The 26,102-nt window shown below is 38.5% G+C and overlaps 1 pseudogene; it reads right to left on the bottom strand.

Moving 5' to 3' along the window:
* Positions 1–1,521: 1,521 nt before the first annotated feature.
* Positions 1,522–5,526, bottom strand: LOC149197589 (uncharacterized; annotated as a pseudogene).
* Positions 5,527–26,102: the final 20,576 nt, after the last annotated feature.

The raw sequence follows: 26,102 nt of genomic DNA on the forward strand, positions 1-26,102 counted from the left end.
TCAAAATATTCACTTGTAAACATAGGATGTGGTAGCAGATCAAAGTTACACCAATCATGCTCAATTTCTTCTTTGTCTTCTTCTAGACTTCTCAGTTCCTCGGCTGTGGCTTGAACCTCTCTAACCTTGGCAACAATCTTTGCCTCTTCTTTTCGATTTATTTTCCTCATATGCTTCAGTGGCGATTTACAACCCATGACTGCAGTCTTTCCTCTGTTTTATAGATTCTTTCCTGATTGCATGATGTTATCTTCCATATCGCCCCCGAAAGAAAATATGATTTTCAATATGTGCCCTCGTAAAGCACAATCTTCACCAAAAAAATCATGCTCGACAAAACAAACAAAATATTTTTGTAAACCAAACTTTGCAAAATCCTAAACACACTTCCAATAAAAAACCTTTTTTTAGTGAAAAAACCCAACTTCACAGAAATCTCAAAAATACATTTGAAATTCCTCGACCTTTAAAGCACCCTTCATAATCTTTTCCCAAGTCCCTTTATTTTCAAAAAAAATATTTTAACAAACTTTAGGAAACCCTTTTATCAAATCGTGTATGGCTCCTTCCCATTTATAAAAAGAACTTTTAATTAAAAAAAAAAACTTTTCAAAAAACCTTCAATAAAAAAAAACCCACGTGACTTTGAATTGCAATCAAATTTCAAACCTTACGCCAGTGATTCCATGGCTGCAAGCTGCTCTGCAAACGAACGTGAAGACTGTTATTGACTTATCACTTGGTGGCTGCGGATGTATGTTCTTTTCTCTATTAATGTGCCTCTTCTTATGATGGGATACGTGCTAATGCTATCCATGAGATAGATGTCCCGCATTATTCCTCTAACACTACCATAATTGAAGGAAATCACTGTGCTTGCACGTTGACTACTCAATTTCCAGGGGATGGGTGTTCACGGCAGCTGCAACTACTTCTTCAGGAAACTCTGTCTATGCTTTTTACAAACCAAACGAACTCGGCTACAACAATGGAGAAACTATCTATGTTGTTTACAAACCAAATGAGCTCAGCTCCAGCAGTGGAGAAACTTCTGACTATCTTATTACTCGGACATGCACGGTGTGTTTGTAGAATCTCTCCGTTTCAAACTTGCTTTGATACCAATTTGTTGGAAAGGCGGAGGAGACAAAGCATGAATTCTTACATAAAACATAAGATTCTGCTCTTCTATTGATCACACAAAACATTATAATTACAATGAACCCAGTGAAGGGCATTTAAACATTTTCCAACTAGTGACTTGCCTAAAATATATTGACATGCAACCACACACTAAAATTCATCCATCGATTAACTCGACTTGACTCAACACTCAAAGACTCAATCACTTAGTTAACTGAATCTCTATGTTTAGCCAACTCAACTTGCAGGGGTAATTACAATTTCTAACAATCAAGTGGGTTGAACCAGCCAAAATTGCATAACGAACCCAAAAATTTCCATATATCGGCAACAACTCAACTATTATAAGAATTTGAATTTCACAGTGGTAGTGTCACTTCAAACCAAATTCGAATGGCAAGCAGGAAGGGGTGACCCACAGAGACAGTCATTGTGATCGAATGCAAAAGTTGGGAATGAGTTAAACGGTTTGCCCTCCGGAATAACCCCACACAGATGGTTGTAGTTCACATTCAACTCCCTCAGATTCATCATTTGGGTCATCTCCTCTTGGATCATTCCATTTAGCTCATTATGAGATAGGTCCATAGCTTCCAACCTATTTAAACTTCCAATGGATGGTGGAATACTCCACTCAATTGATTGCTTTCCAGATTCACATATTTTAGTGCCACCATGCTCTGGAACAGATTACCTGTGTCCCCTGTGATGTTGTTGGAGAGATCGAGAAATGTATAAAGAGAAGGAACAATAGGCTCCCAGTTATTCAATCTCATTGAAATACCACAACCATCCAACCGTAGATCCACTACAAAACTGGAGCTAGTAATCTAGTGAGGGATGACCTCAAGGCTTACATCATTGTAAGAAAAATCAAGGGTTTCCATACCAATTTTATCCAGATTTGGCAATGGGGCTGATAAGCTATTGCAGGAGAGATTAAGGAAGGGCGGGTTATATATAGCCGGGGATTGAGGAAGGTTGCCCGTAAGCTCGTTGTTTGAGAGATCCAAGTATTCCAGATATTCCATATCTGCGAACGACTCCAAGACGATACCAGTGAGCTTATTGTTTGAAATGAAAACAGAGTCAAGAAGTGAAGTCCCTCCAAAGGAATTGGGTATTTGACCCGTTAAATTGTTGAACAATAAATGAAGCAGGCGGAGGAGTGGCAGAGTACCTAACCAGGTGGGAATGGTGCCACTTAGATTGGTTTTAGAGAGAATGAGGGTGTGAATATTTGAGGAATTTTGAAAAAGAGGAGGTTGCATGTGAGTATGTTTTGGGATAGTCAGCATGGTCGGCTAGTGTTAGTAAATAATAAATATCATTTTCCACAGTTATTGCTCGTCTGTAGCTGAAGATGTGTATAAATTGCAATGTTCAGTAATGAAAGGGACAAGCTTCGAGTGTCGACTTTTTTCTCTGTCATGGTATCAGAGCTCAGGTGAGCTGTGAGGAAGGCATAGTAGTATCTGTGTGAGGCCAGATCTAAGTTGGAGGAGTGTTGTGTATCTAGAGAAGAGCAGCTATTGTTGGAGAGTGTTGTGTTAAGTGTAGACTGTGTGAGGTTGAGGGATCACTTGTAAGCCTCTAATATAGTAGAGCTAAGTGTTGTTTCTCTACAGTGTCGGATAAGTGCATATGTGCATGGTTAAGGGCTCAGCTGGCATTGAGATATTATGTGATAGTCATTGAAAGAGGCATGAAAAGAGGGCAACCCGCTATGGAATAAAAACAAGGGCTGAGTCTACTAATTATGGTTGCTGTCACTCGAAAGGAGCCGACTAGGAGACCCTGTTGGTTAAATTCCATTTAAGATTTTGTTTTTTGAGTGTTTTATCTTGTAAGTGTTTGTTTATTAAGATGCAGATCAGAGGGGCCTAATTGGTTTCATGGCCGAAACTTCATTCTAGTGCAAAGGCACTGTGTAAAGAAGCCCTGAGTGATTGAGTGGCGAGTAGGAGCAGTTGAGGCTTGTGAGCATCTAGAGGGCAAAGATTAGTGAGAGTGTGTTGTTGCATTGAGAGTCAGAGTGTGGAGGCCCGGTGAAAACAAGGCCAAGGACGTGAGTGGCATAGTGGTGTTGAAACGTGAAGCTGTGGGTGAATTCTGTAGCTGACTAAGGTCTGGTTTATGGTTGCGTAGTGAGCCTTATGTTGGGTAGCTTTCGACTGTATTGTCAGCTAACCTAATTCCAGTGGATGAAGGCACTAATATGTTGCATCGCCTGTGGAGTGTAAAGGAGCAGTTGCAGTGGAAGTTGCAAGGCATCGATAGCATTGTGTTGTGAGACTTGAGGGCCTGGTCGCGACTGTCAGAAGTGCTACGAATGTGTGGAATTGGTGAGTAGCACATTGAGTTGAAGTTGAGTTAATTTCCGAGCTGAATATTGGTGTGGCCTGTCGCTGCCATAATGGGTGATGGGTTCGCTTGTGGTTCAGTGTTTTCAAATCTTCCTGTGTTTAAGGAGCTTCTGTAACTGGCCACGTGGATTGATGCTTTGTGATTAAGTCAATTTGAAGAAAAATATTTTGTTTGGTGCGTGTCACCATTGATTTGTGAACCATATTTAAATACTTTGAATGAAGGTGAGTTTGTGTTGTGTGGATGTGTATTGAAATTGTTGTGTATTAAATCATGTAGAGCGACTACAAGGAAGTGAGAGTTTTGTGAGTATTGAAACATGCACCGTCCTGAGAACCGAGAAAGTTGGGTACCCCCAAGTGATTTCTATTAAAGTGTATGAGCTTGATGAAGGATGTGTGTGTAACACCAAGTTCGAGTTGGAGAGCTAATCGTGGGAGCTGATCTGTTGAGCATGGCACTGTAGCTTGTGATTGGTGCATGTGTAGCAGAGTGCCTATCTTTTGAAAGCTGTTTTTATTTTGGGTTTGAGTAGTGTGTTCATGTGAAGCTAAGTCTCAAGGTAAATGAGTGTGATAATGTTTGATAGTGATATTTTTGATGATGTCTTTTTAGAGAGTCTATTTGGAAGTATTTTTGGGCCGTGTAATATTTTTTATTCCAGTAGTATTTTTGAGTCACAAGAATTATTAGATCAACAGAATGATTTTATTGATGACCATAAATATCCAGAGATGGAGTCCATTCCACATGAGAGCAAAAATTGCTTGTCCGTGAACCCAATTGCCAGTAATGTGATTGGATCCACTTCTAAGATTTCTGCGACAGTGGAGGATACTACCATGGATGTTGTTCGAAGGCTATTCATGTTTGAATATGAGTGTATTTTCATGGCTCCTCATGGAAAGTGGGAAGAACATGAATTAGATTACCTTGTTCGGAATCTTGCATTGCATCCCAATTCGAAAAAGGTTGCTGATGTTAAGTACGTAAGCAAGGAGCAGAGGAATTTCATAAGGAAATTCAGAAAGGTGAAGATGGAACTACACCAGCAAATGAACATGCATGGACCCTTTCGTAAGAAGGAAAAAATGAAATGTTTTGTTGTAAGCCTAGATAAGACTTAGACCAGCAGGCAAGTTAAAGTTTAGATCGTCATGATTAAGGAGAGGCGTTTAAACATTAATCATGACTACGAAAAACGACGCTGCCCACTGTTCCCACGTCATCTAATTTAATGTGAGTCGGCCAAAGTCACTAAAACATCAGTTCAAGTCGACGGAGATCATTATTGATTCTCCTGGGTATATATCTATAAATAATTATATTTAGTAATGAAATATCAAGCTCTTGCATAGAGTCTTTGTTTTCTGTCAATATCCAGGTAGTAAAGGGATGTTAAATTGAAGAAGGATTCTGGGATTGGGCCTGTTAGTAAATTCCTACCCAAACAGGGTTGAACCAAATTTTTCCCTAGCAAGCCGAGCGATTCAGGAATGCTTCCTCTCAAATGATTATTACTCGCCAACAACTCAGCAAGGTTAGATAGATTTCCAAAAGAATATGGGATGTTACCTGTAATAAAATTGTCTAATATATCAAGATTGCTTAAGCTTGTTAGAGCTCCCATGGATTTTGGAATTAGACTAGAGAACATGTTGTTATTCAGTGTCAAGACAGATAACCAACACAAATTTTCGATGGTGGAAGGAATGGAGGAGTAGAGCCATTTGAATCTAGGTATAAAGCAGTTAAACTCTATATATTTCCAATGGATTGTGGTATAGGACCGCTCATTCGGTTCCCTGAGAGGGACAGAGACTGCAATTGGGTGAGGTAGGCGGTGGCAGAAGGTATGGTATCGGTAAGATTGTTATTATCCAGAAAAAGATGGGTTAAGGCAGAGAGGCGAGAAATGGAAGATGGGATTGTTCCACCAATATTTTTCCAGCTGGAAACAATTAACTTATTGAGATAAGGGAGATTACCGATGGAGTTAGATAGAGTTCCACTCATGTATTGGCTGTTTTTGCTTTGATCCGAATTGAGAATGAGATTTACCACTCAACCATTGTGGGTGTCACACAGTAGACCGTTCCATCGACAACAATCGTTGCCTATCCTTGTTTCAAAAGCTCCAGTGCGATCCCAAGCGATCCCTGCTTTGAAATCTAATAATGTAGCCCGGCCTTCTTCAGTGTTAGAAAATAAATTTAGGGGGCAGAGGAGCTCAAAAATCGGTTGCGGCAAAGTAAGAAAGGTCAACTTCAGTTGCGAAAAGGTAAATCTTTGGTTGTGGTGAGCATATCGCAACCACACAGGGACTTTAATTAAAACACGGAGTTTAGTCACAGCAAAATAGAGTAAAATAAAAGAAGTTGCATAAATTTATTTATGTAAGATTAAAACCATAACGCAACTGACCACACTTTATATTATATGTCAAAACGTAAAGAGATTACATTCGCGTGATAAATGGAGGTTGTAGCTCCATGTGAAAAACACATCAAACTTACTGCGATTTACGAATTACTGGGTTACAAAGTAAACTTCTGTAAAACTATGTAAAATTGGTTTTCACACGCCCACAAAAATTTCCTCCACGATTTTCTCCTCACTACCTCACAGACTCTCTCTCCCTAACTTGCCCAACACGCCCAACATTACAAATTACTTTTACTTGCATATTTATCCTAACATACGAATTTGACATTAAGTACATGACAGAGAAAATATTTAATACGCAACATGGGCAATTTTACTTAGTAAATGATTTTCTAAACTTGCAGGTGTTGAGTGTGGGCAATAGTCATAGAATGAATGTTTTCCCATATCTATTTAATAAAATTCATTAAATGCCTTAACATGTGTTGTAGAATGATCCACTCTAAACTTCTATTCTGACTTCTATCCTTCTCCCTGCAAACAAAATCGGAACCGTGCAGTCGTTGAATGGGCAAGCATGTTGGTTGTGAGTGTGTTTAAGGCGGTGGTTGGGATTATTATTTCCAACACTCCCCCTTAATCACAATTGTCGCCATTGACAATTCCGAAACAATCTCTAAGATAAACAAAACTTTCACATGCCAATGGCTTTGTGAAAATATGAGCAAACTGTTCCTGTGACCTGTAGTGCTGCAACACAATTTCATCATTTTTTAATCAACTCTCTGGTAAGATGATATTAGCATCAATATGCTTGGTCCTCTTGTGAAAAACATAATTCTTTGATAATGCAATTTCAGATGTGTTATCGCAGAAAATAGTTGTCGTTGCCTCTTGGTCATGGCGAAGATCCCTCAACATCCTTCTCATCCAAACTTCCTAACATGATGTTGCTGTTGCGGCGACATATTCAGCTTCTGTTGTTGACAGTGACACTATTAGCTGCTTCTTGGAGGCCCATGAATTAGCTCCAGAGCCCAAATGAAAAACATAACCCGACGTGCTCTTTCTGTTATTGACAGTTCCTACCCAATCAATGTCAATGTAACCAACCAGCCTGAAATCACTTGTTGTGGTGTACAAAACACCATATTGTTTTGTCCCATTGACATGTACCTTAGAATCATTTTCACTGCTTGCCAATGTGTCTCCTTGGGTGTCTCCATGAACCTTGACACCAAACTCACTGCATACATTATATTTGGCCTAGTGCCTATCATACTTTTGTATAATGTCGAATTGACATTGCTATTGCAATCTTCTTTGCTCAACTTCAACCCCATGACAGTTGGAGTTAGTGCGGGCTTGATGTTCTGCATTTTAAACCTATCCAAAATGTCTGCCACATACTTTGCTTGAGAGATAAAAATGTCATTTTTTGTTTTCATTACTTCTATACCCAAAAAATATCTTAACAACCCCAAGTCAGTTATTTCAAATTCATTCTTCATGACTTGTTTGAAATCAACAATGAGGAAATCATCACTGCCTATAAAAATTAAATCATCTACATATAAGACGACAATAAGAATCTTACCGTCACTTTCTTTGATGTAAAGAGTGGGTTCATCGTCACATTTGTTGAAACCATTGTCCAACAGGTAGGCATCTATTATGCTATACCATGCATGCGGTTCTTGCTTAAGCCCATAAAGAGCTTTCCTCAACCGATACACTTTGTCTTCTTTGCCTTCTACCTCATAACCAGGCAGTTGCGCAACATACACTTCCTCTTTCAGCACTCCATTCAAGAACGTTGACTTTACATCCATTTAATACACTTTCCATTTATGTTGCGCAGAAATCACAACAACTGTACACACCATCTCCATCCTCGCGACTGGTTTGAACATCTCCTCATAATCTCTTCCATGTTGCTGCTTGTATCCTTTGACAACTAGCCTCGCTTTGTGCCTTTCAATTTTACCATCGACATTGCTCTTGGTCTTACAGACCCACTTCGTTCCAATGGCAAGTCCACTAACTCCCATGTGTCGTTCCTTTCTATGGCTTTTATTTATTCCTCCATTGTCGCAACCCATTTTTCTTCTTTGATTGCATCTTCAAAATGGATTGGGTCATCTACATGACAAAACAAAGCAAATAAGGAATTCAGACCAATGCTGCTATCAACTTCATCTTGCTCATAAATTTCATTTAAATTTCTGAATCTTGGTCTTCTTGTGCTTGCTGAAGATGGGCTTGACATGTCACTTAGTGTTGCGCTTTGTGGCGTGCTTGGAGAAGTACTTGCTTGACTGTGCGACGATGTCCTATTATTTTTTGATGGTGTTCCTTGCTACCTATTTTGTTGCGCTTGAATAGGAGTACAAGGAGCCACTGTTGAGGAATTGCTTGTTTTTGTAAATTCCTCTTTGTTCTCATGTGGTATATATGCTTTCACATTCATTGTCTTCTCTAAACTTCCATCCCATGCTCCCTCTTCTATGAACTGCACATCTCTGCTGATTATGACTTTCTTGGTTGATGGATTGTAGAGCTTGTATGCCTTGGATTCATCACTATATCCAACAAATATACATTTCTCCCCCTTGTTGTCTAACTTCTTCCTCAACTCATCTGGGACATGTGCATATGCCACACAACCAAAGACTTTCATGTGAGTGACACTATGCTTTCTTCCATTCCATGCCTCTTCAGGAACTACATTCTCAACACTTTTGGTTGGACATCTATTTAAGATATATGTTGCACAAGCGACAACTTCAGCCCAATAATAATTTGGCAAATGATTTGCCTTCAACATACTCCTTGCCATTTCCATAATGGTCCTATTCTTCCTTTCTTCCACACCATTTTGCTGAGGTGTATACCTTGTTGTAAATTGCTTGTGAATTCCATGCTCCCTACAAAATCGAAGGAAGTCATTTGAGATGTATTCGCCACCTCTGCCAGTCCCGAGGACTTTGATGTAGTGTCCACTTTGCTTCTCAAGAAGAGCCTTGTACTGGCGAAAGCGCTCAAACACTTCACTTTTTTGTTTTAGGAGATAGACCCATGTATTCCTTGTGTAGTTATCTATGAATGTCAATACATAGTGGATGCCACCAATTGATGGTATCTGCATTGGTCCACATAAATCTGAGTGAACAATTTCCAAAGGTGCCTTTGCCCTTACTGACTTTCCTGCTGGAAATGTATCTCTATGTTGCTTGCCCAAGATGCATCCTTCACATAAGTTGTCGGGTTTTTCTATGAGTGGTAATCACTTCACCATGCCTTTCCTATGTAGAAAATTCAAACCTCCAAAGTTGAGATGTCCAAATCTCAAATGCCATATCCAATTTTCATCTTTGACTTCTGCTTGATAGCTCACTTGTGTGACAGTTGCATCTTTTCTTCCATCCTCTTGTGAGTTCATTGATAGTTGTGTTTGTGCACCTTCTTTCAAATCTGATCTTATCTTTAGGGAAAACATTCTATTGTTTGTCATTTGCACCTTTGCAATCATCTGTCTGCTTGGAGGCCTATCAGAAATTGTGCACACATCATTTCTGGAAAAGACATTGTAGCCCTTTTGCATGAGCTATCCAATGCTTATGAGGTTATGATTTAGACCAGGGACAAAGTAAACATCTGAGATGTACTTCTTCTCTCCCTTCTTTGTTAGGATATTAACTCTCCCTTTTTCCATGATAGAGACTTTGCTATCAGTCCCTAATGTCACTTCAGATTTCACACTTTCATCTAGATTGGAAAACATTTCTATGTTCCCTGACATGTGATTGCTACACCCTGAATCTAGATACCATATATCACTTTGTTTTTCTTGTGCTACATTACAAGCTAAAAGCATGCTATCATGGTTTTTATTTCTTTTGTGAAATTTACACTTGGCTTGTTACTAATGTCATATTGCTTCTTTCTACATTCATTTGCATAATGACCATACTTCTCACAGTAATGACATTGGACTTGAGATTTATCATACCTCTGACCTTGTGCTTGATTTTGGCTTGGGCCTTGACTCAGATTTTGATTGCTGCCTCTTTCGTTTGAGCTTGAAGGGATGCTTCTTTCACCTCTGTGTGGGCTTCTTCCTCTGCCTCGACTTTCGCCAAATGATACTTGTGTCTTGAAGGCATGCTCCAACGAGGAGCTTGTTGCTCTATTCAGTCTATGTTCATGCGAAATCAGTGACGCATGAAGCTCATCCACTGAGAACTATGAGAGATCCTTTGTCTCTTCTATGGCCACAACAATGGCATCAAACCTTACTGGGAAACTTCTCAAAACTTCTCAACTATTCTCCTTTCCTCAAGTGTCTCACCATGAGACTTGATTTGAGTAACCAACCCAATTACATGTGTAAAAAACGAGTCTACATTCTCAAACTCTTTCATACAAAGTATTTCAAAATATCTTCTCAACATTTGCAGTTTTATTGTCTTGACTTTTGCCATTCCTTAGTAGGTTGTCTAGAGGGTGTCCCATGCTTGCTTGTACTTCGTTGTTGCTGCAACCCTTGGGAAAATACTTTCATAAACTGCTTGGAAGAGATAGAACACGGCTTTTGAATCCTTCTTCCTGTTGTCCCTTAACAAATCCCTTTCTGCTTGAGACAACGCAATGTACGCTGTTGCATTTGCAGGTTCTGGAAAACCATTCTCCACCAAGTCCCAAATGTCTTGAGAAGAAAACAGGACCTTCATTGTAATAGCCCAATAGTCATAATTTTTGCCATTAAACTCAAGCTTGTGCTTGATGTTGCCATTTCTGAGTGTGCAAAAAAAACTTTCTACCCTCTGGTAAATACACCTAAAAAATTATGCCCTCAAAACAATTTTAACTGCTAGTAAAAACACTTGCTTTTACACTGACATAGTTTAACCTGCTTTGATATCATGTTAGAAAATTAAAAAATAAATCTAGGGAGCAGAGGAGCTCAGAGTTGTGGCAAAGTAAGCAAGGTCAACTTCAGGTCAACTTCAGTTGCAAAAACGTAAATCTTTGGTTTTGCCGAGGATAAACCACACAGGGACTTTAATTAAAATGCAAAGGTAAATATTTGGTTGCAGCCAGGATATCGCAACCACACAGGGACTTTAATTAAAACATAAAGTTCACTCACAGAAAAATAGAGTAAAATAAAAGAGTTACTGCGAAGTAAACTTCCTTAAAATTGGTTTTCAGGGGCCCACCAAAATCTCTTCCACGATTTTCTCCTCACTACCTCACAGACTTTGGCTCCCTAACTTGCCCAACATGCCCAACATTACAAATGACTTTTTCTTGCATATTTATCCTAAGAATTTGACATTAATTACATGACAGATAAAATATTTAATACGCAACATGGGCAATTTAACTTGCACGGTGTTGTGGAGTGTGGGAAACAGTGGTGGAATGAATGTTTTCCCATATCTATTTAATAAACTTCATTAAATGCCTTAACTTCTGTGATGTGTTATAAAATGGTCTGCTCTGAACTTCTGTTCTGATTTCTATCTTTCTGTCCACAAACAAAATGGCAACCATGCACTAGTTCACTGGGCAAGCACGCTAGTTGTCAATATGTTTAAGGGGGTTGTTGAGATTATTACTTCCAACATTCAGCACACTCTGCATTTTGGCCTCGGGCGCATTATGAGTTTAATAACATGAGTAGCAGTAACATAAAGAGTTGCAGTAAGCCTAGCATTACCGGACTGCGCTTCTGCATTGCAAAGGAGCTAGGGACTTAAGGGAGCAAAGCATAATATAATTTATCCTCACACTTCATACCCTTTACGTGATCCAACATTGCACAATTTTATATGATTTAGTGGAATAATTTGCTATTTTATAAAATTAATTTTGAAAAATATGTATTTTCTGCTGATCGAATAAACTACACAAAAACACGCAATATTGACGACAATTATTCACTTTCCTGGTATTTCAGAGTGTAGTAGAAGTGAACTCCACGTTTACACGCAATATGAAGAAAAGACCATTCCCTCGCTCCATTTCCAAACTGCAAATTGCCAAATTGTTTCAGACGTTGGCATGTAACTCGCGTTCCATTGGACTGTAAAGTGGTGTGTTAAAGGTCATCATTGAATTCCGTGAATGTATAATCTTGTTGTTGCTGATGACACTACTATATGTAAGAATACCTTGTGTGTACACTCATGTGAAGGATTCCTACCGTTCAGGGTTTTGCGAAGTTTTGTTGTGATGGCTTCATCACGTCAACCAACATAAGTTTAATTCAGACGTCATGACTGCCACTTCTAACTTCTCTGGCAACGCGGAATTATCCTGGAATCTTGTGAATATTTTTTTAAGAAATCCAACTTGGGGATTTTTTTTAAAGAAAATCTAACTGGGGAGGGAGTGTTTGAATTATTTTCTTTATTGGTCGAAATGGATTAGTAATTAGGATTTCTAAAAATCTCAACCGAATTTTCCTAAAATCTTATTAAAATTTCTGTTATTTTTAAAATAAAATTGTAATTTTTTTTCAAAATCCTACTTATTTTCTAAATGAAATTGTAGTCTCTTTAAACTTTTTATTGGTTAGAATGTGAATTATTAATGTGTCTAAACTTTCAACGTGTCTATTGAGTTAATAGCAGAGAAAGAAAGAACATCAAGAACAAAATGAGAGAGAAGACCAAGAAATAGAAACTGAAATGTGAATCTGTTTTATTCGATAATGAGTTTTCATTACATGGCATTCGATATATTATGTGAACAGCTACCGTTACACATAACTAAACTACCCGTTACATAACTAAAAACTAAATTGGTTACAAAAAACTGTTTGACTTTGTTAGTTTAACCAAGTTCGTTGTCAAACCAACAAACTCCACCTTGACAACAACTTTCCCATTCATCATCTTTCCTGCAAGCCAAGAGAAGCTAAACACCACCGCAACTTCTCTACTGTAACTGGCTTTGTGAATATGTCTGCACAATTTTCTCGTGTGTGGACCTTTTTAAGAGCTACTTTTCCACCATCGATCACATGTCTCAGAAAATGATATCTCACATCAATGTGCTTGGTTCTGCTGTGATAGGCAGGGTTTGTGGCCAAGTGAATAGCACTTTGACTGTCACAAAGTACACTCACTTTCTCCTGCGTTCTTCCGATTTCATCGAGCAAACCCTTTAACCAGATTGCTTCTTTACTGGCATCTGAAGCAGCTATATATTCAGCTTCGGTAGTGGACAATGCAACTGTGTCTTGAAGCTTTGGCATCCAACTAATTGCTCCACCTGCAAGAGTAAAGACGTAACCTGTAGTAGATCTTCTTTTGTCCAAATCACCTGCATAGTCAGCATCTACATATCCGCAGACTAATCCTTCACTACCATCAAAGACGATGCAATGATCTCTTGTGCCTCTTAGATATCGAAGCACCCATTTCACTGCTTGCCAATGTTCTTTACCTGGATTTGCCATGAATCTGCTGACAACTCCAACTGCATGTGAAATGTCAGGTCTTGTAGATACCACCGCATACATTAAGTTGCCTACCGCATTTGCATATGGTACATGAGACATATACTGCTTTTCTTCATCAGCTCTAGGACTCAAAACCGAAGAAAGCTTAAAATGGGAAGCTAGAGGAACATTAACAGGTTTCACATTATTCATAGAGAACTTTTCAAGTACCTTATCCACATACTTCTGTTGTGATAACCAAAGCTTACCATTTTTCCTGTCTCTGTGTATCTCCATGCCCAAGATATGTTTTGCTGCTCCAAGATCCTTCATATCAAACGCCCTAGAGAGTTGAGCCTTTAACCTGTTGATCTCTTCCATGCTTTTGCTTGCAATAAGCATATCGTCAACATACAAAGCTAAGATAATGAATATGCCTTTGAAACTTTTGAAGTACACACAATGATCATACTCACTTCTTATAAAGTTCTGGCTCACCATGAAGGAATCAAACTTCTTGTACCATTGTCTGGGAGATTTCCTCAGACCATACAATGATTTCCTGAGCTTGCAAACTAATCTTCTGCTGCGACCTCGTACAAAACCTTCTGGTTGTTCCATATATATCTCTTCGTTCAAATCACCATGTAGAAAAGCTGTTTTAACATCTAACTGTTCTAACTCAAGATTCAACAACGCAGTTAGTGCCAACACAGTACGTATAGAAACAAGTTTTACAACTGGAGAAAAAATCTCATGAAAGTCTATACCTTCAACCTGAGAATACCCTTTTGCTACCAGTCTCGCCTTATATCTCTCGATACTACCATCAACTTTCTGTTTCAGCTTGAAGACCCATTTACATCCAACAACGCTTCTCCCTTTAGGAAGCTCTACAAGATCCCAGGTATTGTTCTTGGCTAAGGAGTCCATTTCTTCTTCCATAGCCTTTTTCCATTTCTCGCTATCTGTATCATCTATCGCTTCCTGATAACAAGACGGTTCCCCATCTTCAGTAACCAAAGCAAAAGATGAAGCAGAATCTTCATACCTTTTGGGAGTTTTCCTTTCCCTTGTTGACCTTCTCAGGGTGACTGGTTGCTGAACTGGTTCAGAAACTTGCACTGGTTCAGAAGCTTCAATGACTTCCTTTGTGTCTTCAACACCTTTGTCTCCAGAAGTCTCTCCTTCCTTTCGACTGTCACCGAAAGATCTAGCCTCCATCTGAACTCGTTGACACGGCGATACCTGTTCCTGTTCAATTCTTTCAACATTTGATTTTAACAAAGAGGATTCATCAAATGTTACATCTCTACTAATGACTATCTTCCGCAATGTAGGATCCCACAACCTATATCCTTTCACTGCATAGTCATACCCAACAAAGATATAACATTTCGACTTTGGATCTAACTTTGAACGCTGATTTTTCGGAATCAGAGAATAAGCATCACAGCCAAATATCCTCAAATGAGAATAGTCACAAGACTGACCTGTCCAGACTTCTTCAGGAATTTTACAATCAATTGCTACTGAGGGTGATCTGTTAACTAAATAACAAGCAGTAGATACTGCTTCCGCCCACAACTCCTTTTGCAAGTTAGCATTGTTGATCATGCTTCTGGCTCTTTCCATAAGAGTCTGATTCATACGCTCAGCAACACCATTTTGCTGAGGAGTATAAACAGCAGTTTTGTGTCTAACAATGCCCTCATCCTTACAGTATTGTTCAAACTCAACAGAAGTGAACTCACCACCATTGTCAGTTCTTAGACATTTAATAGATTTGCCTGTTCTTTTCTCTACCATTACTTTAAATTGTTTAAAGACATTGAAAACATCAGCTTTCCTTTTTAGCATATAGACCCAAACTCTACGAGAGTAATCATCAATGAACGTTAAAAAATACAATGCACCTCCATATGACATAACAGGGGAAGGCCCCCACAGATCAGAATGAATGTAGTCTAAAACATCTTTACTATTATGATTACCAACTTTAAATCTCTGTTTACACTGCTTCCCATACACACAATGTTTACAGAAATCTAAATTCAAGGATTTCAGACTAGGAAGAGATTTACGTTTCATCAGTATGTGAAGACCTTTCTCGCTCATATGACCCAAACGCTGATGCCACAGACGAGTACCTGCTTCTTCCTTTTCTGACGCAACCGCTGCTTCATCGACCTGAGTACTTCCTTTTAACCTGTAAAGATTCCCGACCTTCTCTGCCTTCATAACCACAAGGGCACCTTTGAAGACTTTCAAAACGCCATCCTGACTTGTAAACTTATAACCATCTGAATCCAACACTCCCAAAGAGATTAAATTTTTCTTCAAATCAGGCACATGTCTAACACTAGTTAATGTCCTAACTGTGTTATCATACATCTTAATCCTGATATCTCCCATCCCAACAGTCTGACATGACATATTGTTACCCATAAACACAGAACTACCGTTTACATTTTCATATGAAGTAAACCAGTTTCTATGTGGGCACATATGATGCGAAGCACCAGAGTCTAACAGCCAGCTATCAAAACTATGAGAGACATTACATTCAGGTGAAGTTTCATCTATCATACACAATTCTTCAGCAGATAAAACTTCGTCTACAATACCTGAATTAGCCTGATTCGCTTCGTTCTTCAGGTTTTCGGATTCCTTCCGTTTCCAACAGTCCTTCCTCAAGTGTCCAACTTTACCGCAGTTCCAACATTTTGCCTTACACTTTTTGCCCTTCGATTTCGACCTGGAAGTCCCCCTTGGTTTGTCTCCTCTTTCCTTTGAGCGTCCTCTAGCGACCATGGCTTCTGATGCAGTTGTATCAGTGATGGATTTCCTTCGTACCTCTTCAGACAAAAGAGCTCCCACGACTGATTCAAACTTCAAAGAATCAGCAGAGCTGAAGCTGATTGAGGTTACGAAGTGATCCCATGATTCAGGCAGAGAACACAGCAAGGTTATGGCTTTATCTTCTTCCTGTATTTTTACTTCCATATCTGTTAATTGACAAATTAGTGTATTAAAAACATTCAAATGTTCTGCAACGCTTGAACCTTCTTTCATTCGAAGACTGTATAATTGTCGTTTCAGATAAATTTTGTTGGTTAATGATTTTGTCATATAAAGGTTTTCAAGTTTTTCCCACAAACCTGACGCCGTAGTCTCTTCAACGATGTTGAAGAGAACTTCATCCGCTAGACATAGCCGGATGGTACTGAGAGCTCGGGCATCCAAGTCCTCCCAGTCTGAAGTAGTCATGGTTGTGGGTTTCTTAGTAACCCCATCCAACGCCTTGTGCAACCCTTGTTGCACAAGCAGATCCTTAACCTTCAGTTTCCAAAGAGCAAAATTGCTCTTTCCGGTGAATTTCTCCACCTCGAATCTTGCATTCGACATCTTGGCCATTTTCCCTCCTTCCTAGGATTTCAGGCTTTCAAAAAAATAACTTCCCCAATTCAAACAGAAAGACAAGTTTCAAATCCTTTGATTTCTTGCAAACCCTTTTGTTTTTCTAGTTTCACAACCTTCGTGCAAAACCCTTGCAAACTTGTTCTTCTAATATTTAAAAAAAAACTACAACACCCTTTTCAATCTCTGCTGCTATCTTTAAAAAACTGAACAACCTCTGCTATCTTTAAAAATTTCTAAACAACCTCTGCTATCTTTAAAAAAATTTCTGAACAACCTCTGCTATCTTTAAAAAATTTCTGAACAACCTCTGCTATCTTTAAAAAAATTCTGCAAACCCTTTTTTTCTTTTAAAAAAAAATTCCTTCTTAAAAAAAAAAATGATACCCGGATAACGCTGTCCACAAGGCCGGATTCAGGGATCCAGCAGCCTCAACGCGAATCCAACGCCTACCGTTCGCAGGAGAATGAATCTTCAGTGATTCTGCACCATCCACAGGAGCAGGGATTCTGCACCGTCCACAGGAGCCGTCTTCAGGGTTCAACGTTTGGGCGATCTTCCCGTCCGCGCTCAGGAATCCAACGCAATCATGTCGTCACGCTGTTCGTACTGCAGGAGAATTACAGCCAAATCACGCCGTCCGTCCATAGGTTGATCACAGGTTCGCACTGCAGAAATTTTGTCCAGGCTCTGATACCACTTATTGAGTTAATAGCAGAGAAAGAAAGAACATCAAGAACAAAATGAGAGAGAAGACCAAGAAATAGAAACTGAAATGTGAATCTGTTTTATTCGATAATGAGTTTTCATTACATGGCATTCGATATATTATGTGAACAGCTACCGTTACACATAACTAAACTACCCGTTACATAACTAAAAACTAAATTGGTTACAAAAAACTGTTTGACTTTGTTAGTTTAACCAAGTTCGTTGTCAAACCAACAGTGTCTTAACTCTGAAGTTAAATGAGATAGATAATGGTGTTGGCGGATAGTCAACTCTCTTTTGATAAGTGATGGCATAGTTTAACAAGAAGAGAGTTTTTTATTCTTTTAGATTGATTAAATTTGGTGAGAAAGTGGAAAAAGCTTAACAGGATTTAGAGCAACACATGGAACAAGTGAAACAAGAACTCATTCTTTAGTGCACAGGGATCACTTACCTGAAGAATAGGAAAATCTTACACAACTTATAGCGGAAAGAAGGAATAAGAGGAAATATTATGGGGCAGAAATCTAGAGCATAATGGTTGAAGTAGGAGATAAGAACACAAAGTTTTTCCAGAGTCATGGTTCAACGCAGAAATCAAAACAAGAACATCTATCTAATATCTTTATAGGGAGACACATTATGGAAGCAACAAGACATTGAGAAGGAACTTGTGAATTATTATAAATATCTTTTCTAGCAATTCAAAAAATCACTAGAAATATCCCTTAGTTGGTCACCATCAAATAGAATGCAATGCTACTATAGCCTATTTCTATTGAGGAAGTTGATATAGAAATATCCCCTCGTTGGTCACCATCAAATAGAATGCAATGCTACTTGCTACTGTAGCCTATTTCTATTGACGAAGTTGATATAGTCATGAGGGAAACTCCACTATAGAAATCTATGCGGGTAGGTAGGTTCACCTCAAATTTCTTCCTCAATTGCTAGTCAATGATGAGAGAAGAGATATGGATGATAATGGAGGAAGCACACAACAATGTAGGGGCTCTTCTAGCACTCAATTCCATCTTTATCACCATTTTGGCCCCCAAAAGGGAGCAAGCTTATACACCCAACAATTTGATCCCAATATCATTATGCAACATAATATACATTGAGCTATTAACAAAATATTTAGTTAATTGACTACACTGGGATTCACACAATGAACTTATGACATATCACGTGCGTTCGTTGCATATTAAACAATACCCTTAATTTGAAAAAATATTGGAAAATACCTCTAAAAATCACATTATTTAACCCCCTACCAATACGAACCCTATATACCTTCCCAATTTAAAAACTCCTACTTTCACGAGATATGGTATGTATCCATTTTTTTATTAACAATTTTTATACCCCTTTATTTTTTTTCATTAACTTCGAGATCCATTTTTTATACCTACCAATATAAAAACCCTTTACCCCTATATATCTCCCAATATATTATGTCATTTTTTCCTCAATAAATATCCCCCAATATGAATGCACGTGATATAGTATTGCTCCCTTAGTGAAGCCCTCATGATTGACTAATGTGTATATTGTGGGATATCATCACTATGGAACAATCAAGTTACATGGACAGACGCTAAATAATGGATAGTGTCTTACTCATCCATGAAAAAATCCATTCTCTTAATACAACAAGGATGTCAGGTATGCTCCTGAAATTGGATCTTTCTAAAGCTTTTGATAAGTTGAACTGGAAATTCATGAAGTTGATGTTGCTAGCTTTTGGCTTTAACTATCAATGGTTTCAATGAATTATGAATCTGACCTCCTCAAGTTTCTTCACCTTACTAATTAATGGCTCCCATTCACAAACCTTCTCACCCTCCCAGGGTATTCACCAAGGTGATTCCCTTTCTCCCTTTCCTTTTCTCTTAATGGCCAAAGGTGTGGGAAGACACCTTAAAGCTAGGAAAAGGGCAGACAATCTTGTAGGACTCAACACTCATGGCACTGAAGAATCCTATACCCACAACCAATTTTTTAATGACACCATGCTCATGGGAAATCCCATGGTAAAAAAAGCCAAATCTTTTCAATTTGACCAAGACTACTTTTGTCTAGCCTTGGAGATGACTATAAATAAAGAGAAATCATTGATCTCCTTTTTCAACACCTCGATGATTATTCAATCCAATCTTGCTCACATCCTTGGATTCTCCATAGGTCATCTACCCTCAAAACACATAGGCATACCTCTTTTTTAAATGCTTTATAAAATTGCTCATAGGAATACTTGATTTTGTCTCTCAACAAGAGCCTTAACTCTTGAACTTTTAGGGATTTAAACTTAAATAGCTACCTTATTCTCCTCAAATATGTTCTTCAAGCTATACCCTTTTACATTTTTTCAGCTTTGGTAACACTAAAGGCCATCTTGAAAATCAACCGCAATATCCAAAGAAAAGTTCTTTGGAGCAAAACTAGTACAAAGCATAAGTGGGCACTAATAAGATGGAATGATTTATGTAGACTAAAAAAAGGAGGGGACCTAGGCCTTCAAGATCCAAAGATACTAAATCAGGTTATAGGGGTGGAGATATGGTGACGATGGAAACACTTTGGACTAGGAAATATTCATGAGCCCCCATTATAACTTTATTTCCACTCACAAACATTCTAGCTGAAGGTCCTTGATTTAGAAAGTTGTGCACACCAATAGAGCATTGGTGCAAGACTACATCTTATGGGAAATAGGAAATGGCCATACAACTCTCTTCTAGAAGGAGGCATGGCAGCAAATATATCCTCTTTGGGACATCCCCAACCTTCAAGTGATCAAAGAGGCCATTAGAGACCCTCTTACCAAAACAATAGTTGATTAGTGGAAAAATAACCCTACATTTGGAGAGTGTCACACCTAGAAGAAAACTCATGAGGATTTAGCCATCCTTGAACATGTAGACCTCCAATCATGGTAGGAGATCATGCGACAATGAAAAATCAGGATCACAAATGGCCAAGATATGCTACGATGGGGCTATTGGCCATAGGGATCTTTCAACATCAAAGAAGCCTATCATCTAAAAATTTCCACAAATGAGCAGCCACAACAGGATCCTATATGGGCAAAGATATGGACTTACAACAAATATCCAAAGGTAACTATCTTCATGTGGATGGCGGACCACAAAAATATTCTGATGTGGGACAATCCATTAAAACGTAGCTTTCAAGGCTTGTCCCTCTACTATCTATGTTGGCTAGAAAAGGAAACACAAATCATTTGCTAGACATGTGCAACTACAACCAACAATTCTGGGACAAATTAGCATAGTTATTCCGGAATTTTGATAGGAAAAGGGGACACATAAAGAACACTTTGAAGGATTGGAGCAATCATGCCTTCAAAAACTTAATCCTCAACATGATTTGGATGTTATTGTCAGGGTTCATAATATAGGTATTATGGAAAGAACACAACAAGAGAATATTCAAGAATGAAAGCCAATCTTGGGAAGGGGTTTTGAAGAGAGTGGACAAGTGTTTGAAGGAGAAATTTCCATACACAACTAGAAGGAGGAGGATAGGACATGTCCATAAGAGGATTATTTTACCTTTAGACTTTGGGGTCTCCACTTACTATGAGCTTCACTTTACCCAGAACAAATCTCCCTCCCAGTCCAAGTGAGTGAGTGGTAAGGTCCTCTCTTAGGTTTCATTAAATTAATATTTGACGAGGCATCTAGAGGAAATTTGGATTGGCTATTTGTGGCAAGGCCTTCAAAATCTCTTCAAGCTATATCTATATATATATATATATATATAAACACATGCAAGATCCCTAGGATGGGACTCCAACAATACAGTAGAAATTTGGGGCTTACTCAAAGTGCTGAATATAGCAAGGGAAAGGTGTTTTCATCAACTTATTACTAAAAGAAAATTCAAATTAATTATCAACTTGATTGCAAAAATTTCAGTCACACATTTTCTAGCCTAACTCCCCTCTCTTTTGTTTCCCACTCTTCGTTACCATCAATCATGCCAGAATAATGACTAACATTGTGACATAATACTTGGCCAATACAAGCGGTATAGTAGATATGAAGGACCTCAATGAGCAATGGACTCCTGATGCTGGAAATGAAATTCACAAAGAATCATAGGTTGGTACTAAAAGATTTAGAACTCACCAATGTGGGCATCTAATGGTAACTGGATCATATTTAGGAAGGCTGATAGGTAGAGCATTAAAAAACATGTATACGTGATAGTGCGCAGACAGATGATGGTTTGGTAAGGGAGATAATTCTTACTCCCATGCACGTATTTTGGTTATATATGTCAGTAAATAAGATTTTTTTTATATGACACATAGTATATGTAAAACAATGTTTACACAAAGGTATTTTCAAATTTATGATTCAAATGTTTCAAGTCAGTTTTCTTTTACAACTAGAGATAGTTTCGCAAAAGACATATCTCATTATTAGTCCCTGCAGTCTCGGCATGGGACTATAGTAATCGAAAACCACGATGTTAATATTAGTTGAGTTGTTTGTTAGTGCCGGTTGATGGAGTATAACGAAAGTTTTTAGGTACATAGTAATTTATCATGTTATTTGGCCTCTTCCCGAGGCGGGGAGGCAAAAACATAGGTTATATATATATATATATATATATATATATATATATATATATATATATATATATATATATATATATATATATATATATATATATATATATATATATTCCAATCAATGTTAGACCAGTTTAAAACATCCGCTTAATGCTAGCCATTTAATGCTTGGGACATTGTACTTTCAGATAGACAGGTTGCCTGCATGAAGATGGGTAGACAGGTGGCCTGCATGAAGATGGGCGTGGAGAGAGGAGGGCTCATGGGCGTGGCGAGAGGAGGGCTTGCATGAAGATGCGCATGCGCATGCACGTGGCGAGAGGAGGATTACCTTTCTTTGCAACAGTTTACCCTTCTTCGAAAGCTTCGCAGGATACCTACTGAATTGACTGATTCAATCTATAGCGAAGATCCTTGTAACCTGCCCTTCATTCGAGAGATAAGAGCTCCCATCTCAACTGCTACAAGCTAGCCCATTTCCATCTATTGCTTCTGAACCAACTAGTGGATGATTTGAGTTTGGTTGGTCCTACTTCTAATACGTATTGCATGGCTAGATGGCTAGAGGGCTAATGGAAGGATGATTTAGTCCGCTAGCTAGATGGGGGATATGTGTAGGTGGTTGGAGGCGAGGCACTTACACAGGATGTACATGTATTTCATACTCGTAAGCTACTGCGTATTGGGATCATTGTCTATTTAGGATCTCTTCCCTCCCGTCGGCTATCTCTCAAACTATCTCGGTTGTCTCGGTTGTCTCGACTATCTTTGAGATTGTCTCTCTTTCAGAGAGCTTTATCACACTCTTTTTTTAATGAAACAACACTCTTTTTTTAATGGAACAATAAACAAAATAAAAATGCAGGTAGCTGAACCTTGATTAATTGTATACAGGGACGAAAGGCAGTGTGTAACCTAGCGAAACTCTATATTATATGACAATGTCCCTGATGCTGCTAATTAGAATGGCGAAACTCTATACTATACGCCATTCACTGGATCAATAAGCTCACTCGCGTCATTCACTGGATCATTCACTGGTCTCAATCAATTGGATATGGAAAGGGGTATGGTTCTCTAATAGAAAGGGGCAGATATGGAAAGAGGTATGGTTCCCTAATATAAAGGGGTGTTATGAGCTTTCAATCTTTACCTGGAACCGGGCTAGGGTACGTTGGCTCTATCAATACTTTTGGAACTAATGCTTCTGGCCAAAATACGTTTTTTTATTTTCCCTACGAGCTTTGTTTACAGATAACTTCATGTGGCTTCATCCACGTATTCCATGGCATGTTATGGTTCATGTGGCTTCATCCACGTATTTCATGGCATGTTATGCAAAATAGAGTGCCCAGGCAAGTGGATTCATGGCTTGTGGAAAATATAGCGATGAGGCAAGTGGATCCATGGGGCCCACATGGCTTAGAGGTCATCCTTTAAATATTTAGTTCATTCAAAATTATTTTACAAATCACTTCGCAAGGGCTTATTGGGGCAATTATAATGTTATGATATCTGCATGGATCCATCCATGCCCAAAGCAGAAGGTTCTGCTCTGTACCTTCTCTAGGATAGCAAACATGCCTGGGAATAATGATTAGGTAGTTTCTTTCTTATTTTTTTTTATTCAGATGAAAGTTTAAAATGTATCCAAGAGAATTCAATCTGTCCTTGTTTAAACGGTATCCAATAGAACTTAATCCATCATTACATGACTCAATTAACTAGTGTCGCATGACTCAATTAACAAGTGTCATTTTTCTTTATGAAGGGCATCCAAAGACAATAATTTTCTTTGTGAAGAGCATCCATTGACAATAATTTCAAAGACCCTCAATAGGGAATGGTCACTTTATTATTTGGTTGATCGCCAAGTTACTTGTCTTATTGCATAACCTACGGCTTCAGAGCAAACCAGGTTCAACCATCCTACAAGATGCAAGGTAAGTTTGCCATTCTTTCGCTCTTTTGTATTTTAAATTCTGTTGTTTATGGAACCCATGTGTGAACCTCATCCTTGAAGTAGATTTGGTCCAATTGCTAAGAGTTGGAATTTTCCAAGGTCGACATTTCATGGAACCATTGTATATGTGCAGAATGCATACATAGGCTTCAATAGAATAAGCAACTGTATATGGCTATTCCTAGTTTGCGATGATTAATCTCATGATTCTCAGCTAAAATATATGAGTTTTCCTTGTGAATGCTTCTGGATACTGCTGCTGCCACCTGGTAGCCCTCTCTCTGAATGTTCATGATGCTTCCATTTACAGATCCTAACTTCATGACCTTCATGTAGCATTTTATGTATCCCCTAGCCTTGGAGACCATGTTTTTTGTGTGACAAAGTGGATCTGCATGATCATCCATGGGTGTCATACCATAACAAAACTCATCCTCCTCCTCCTGATTGTCCCCTCTAGTATTAGATGCCTTGGAGAAAATGGACTTGAGATATGCTCTTGAAGCTTTCAACTTGTGGGCTAGAGTTGTTTGTTTTGAATGAGTAGAATCCATCAGCTTCTTAGCTTTCTTGAGCGTTGCCAAACGACGCTTAGATTTAGGCTCGTTATTACATTTACATTCTTCCATTGATGTGGATGCAACAGCTTCATTGTTGTACTTCTCCCTTATTCCTGTGATGGCCTCATACATTTTTGGGTTCAACTCCTTGCTAACTTCACATGAATCATAAGGAGTAACATCACATGACTCATAAGGAGTGAAAAAGACAGAATCTTCAGCCAAATTTCCTCGTTTCTGTTCACTATTCATGCTGGAGATATTCTTTGAATCTTTGGCTGGAATCCCTAATAATCTATACTGAGAGGATTTGACTTCAGAGGATAGCAAATTCTCCACCATTTGAATACGGGGAGGAAGATGCAGGGGAAGCAACTAGCCTTTATAAAAGAGGACTCAAGCTCGTTTCAGGCCTGGGCATTAATACCAGACATATGGAACTCGAATTCTCTGGACTCTGCTCTTTTCATATTTAGTTTTCTCCTGGTAACTGCTTCCCAAAATATGGTTGATCCCACCTCCATGTCAATATAGTCATCATCACTACATTCATCACAATCAAACCCTGCTTTATCCCTTACTCCAACTGGTCCTCGATCACTGACACGGTTCTTAGGACTTTAGGACTTCCATTCTCTTTCTCACATGTACTTTCTCTACATTTATTGCTGCTAGCCGCCATGTTGTTTACTAGTATAGTACACAGCTCAATCGAGTATCCCTTAAAAAGGTCATTTCAAGCTTCAAAATATAAAAGCTCATGCACTTCAGCCAAATGGGTTTGCTGTAAAAATGCATAATTTTGCAGATTAGAGTCTCAGAAGGACAACAGACCCTGTTCAAGATGACTCATCAAAGTCACAGATGGGTAACAGACCCTGTTCAAGACAACCATAGAACACCATTACGTGACTGAGTATACTGAAGTGGGAGGTATATATGGCTATTTCTAGTATGTGCTTCTATTACAATTTGCCTAAATAATTTAGCTTTTCATGGGTGCATTTTTTGGCACACACTTGAGAAATTGAAACAATCGCTGATTGCGGTAAGTCGCTTTCTTTTCAGGAATTTGAAGAGAGCGAAAACCCTGAACATTACCTTCAGGAGCTTGTTTCGCTTGCCAAGGAGGGTGTGGAAAGAGGAAAGGTTAGTAATTATTATCATATTTGGATGATGCCTCATGGTGATGTTATATTTATCCCATTTCTTGGTGAAAAATTGATATTTGTATGGTTAAAAGGGATGTCGTTGTCTTCCCTTCAAAAAATACATTTTTAGCCATGTTATACCAAAATAGCGTTCCAACCTACTCAAAATTTGTTCCAAGATATAGACTCTAAAGTTCAAAATACATTTGTCAAGCCTAAGCGCCCCTTTAACTTTATCTGGAATGCATCTATATAGCTATGAGTACACTCATAATATATTAGTATTGTTATTTTTCTATTTTTTAGGACTCCTTAAAGTTTTAGTGTCTTAGGTTGCGGTTT

This window comes from Pinus tabuliformis, chromosome 2_2 (genome assembly GCF_031772625.1).
Source record: "Pinus tabuliformis cultivar Carrire ecotype Pingquan chromosome 2_2, CPIR1, whole genome shotgun sequence".
NCBI classification, from domain to species: Eukaryota; Viridiplantae; Streptophyta; class Pinopsida; order Pinales; family Pinaceae; genus Pinus; species Pinus tabuliformis.